Genomic DNA, 1,399 nt, shown 5'->3' with positions numbered 1-1,399 from the left:
CTCCCCACCCCCCTAATTTTTGTATTTTTAGTAGAGATGAGGTTTCATCATTTTGGCCAAGATGATCTCGATCTCTTGACCTCATGATCCACACGCCTCAGCCTCCCAAAGTGCTGGGATTACATGTGTGAGTCACTACGCCCAGCAATTTTTGTACTTTTTTTTCCTCTTCCTTTTTTTGAGTTTTTTTTTTTCACTCTAGTCACCCAGCCTGGAGTGTGATGGCGCGATCTCAGCTCACTGCAACCTCCACCTTCTGGATTCAAGCAATTCCTCCGTCAGCCTCCCGAGGAGCTGGGATTATAGGCGCCTGCCGCCACACCCAGCTAAATTTGTGTTTTGTTTTGTCTCACTCTGCTGGCAGTCTGGAGAGCAGTGGCATGATCTCGGCTCACTGCAACCTCTGCCTCCCTGGTTCAAGAGATTTTCCTGCCTCAGCCTCCCAAGTAGCTGGAATTATAAGCATGTGCCACCATGCCCAGCTAATTTTTCTATTTTTAGTAGAGACAGGTTTCAACCATGTTGGCCAGGCTGATCTCAAACTCCTAACCTCAGGTGATCTGTCCATCTCAGCCTCCCTAATTTCTGTACTTCTAGTAGATGAGGTTTCACCGTGTTGGTGTTGGCCAGTCTGGTCTTGAACTCCCGACCAGAGTTCAAGACCACACATGAGCCACTGCACCTAGCCCCATTGATGGCTACTTTTGCACTCTGACAGAAGGCTGAGTAGTCACAACAGAGATAGTATGACCTGCAGAGCCTGAAATATCTACTATCTGGCAGCCAGATGTAGTCGCTCATACCTGTAATCCCAGCACGTTGGGAGGCTGAGTTAAGAGAATCTCTCAAAGCCAGTTCAACACTAGCCTGACAAGGTAACAAGATCCTGTCTCTATGAAAACAAGAAACAAGCTAATTTTTTAGCTGGCTGTGGTGGCTCACGCCTGCAGTCCCAGCTACATGGGAGGCTGAGGTGGGAGGATCACTTGAGCCCAGGAGTTTGAGGTTACAGTGAGCTGTGATCCACAGCACGCCAGCCTGGATGAAAGCTGCAGTAAATGTGCAGACAGACAGACAGACAGACAGATATAGATTGATTTACATATTTTTACAATCTGACTACTTAATAGAAAGTCTGCCAACCTGAAGATCAAACTATACATTTGATAACTATTTGGGGGATATAAATTAGGGAGAAGAGAATGTAAATGAACTAAATAATCCTTAAGTCCAAAGACTCCAAAAAAGGAATAAAACAGCAGTATAAGAATACTATTTAGAGCCAGACATGGCGGCTCACACCTGTAATCCAAGCACTTTGGAGGCCAAGACGGGTGGATCACCTGAGGTCGGGAGTTCAAGACCAGCCTGACCAACATGGTGAAACGCTGTCTTTAAA

This window comes from Cebus imitator, unplaced genomic scaffold (genome assembly GCF_001604975.1).
Source record: "Cebus imitator isolate Cc_AM_T3 unplaced genomic scaffold, Cebus_imitator-1.0 Scaffold690, whole genome shotgun sequence".
NCBI lineage: Eukaryota > Metazoa > Chordata > Mammalia > Primates > Cebidae > Cebus > Cebus imitator.
Note: the sequence above shows the minus strand (reverse complement) of the source record.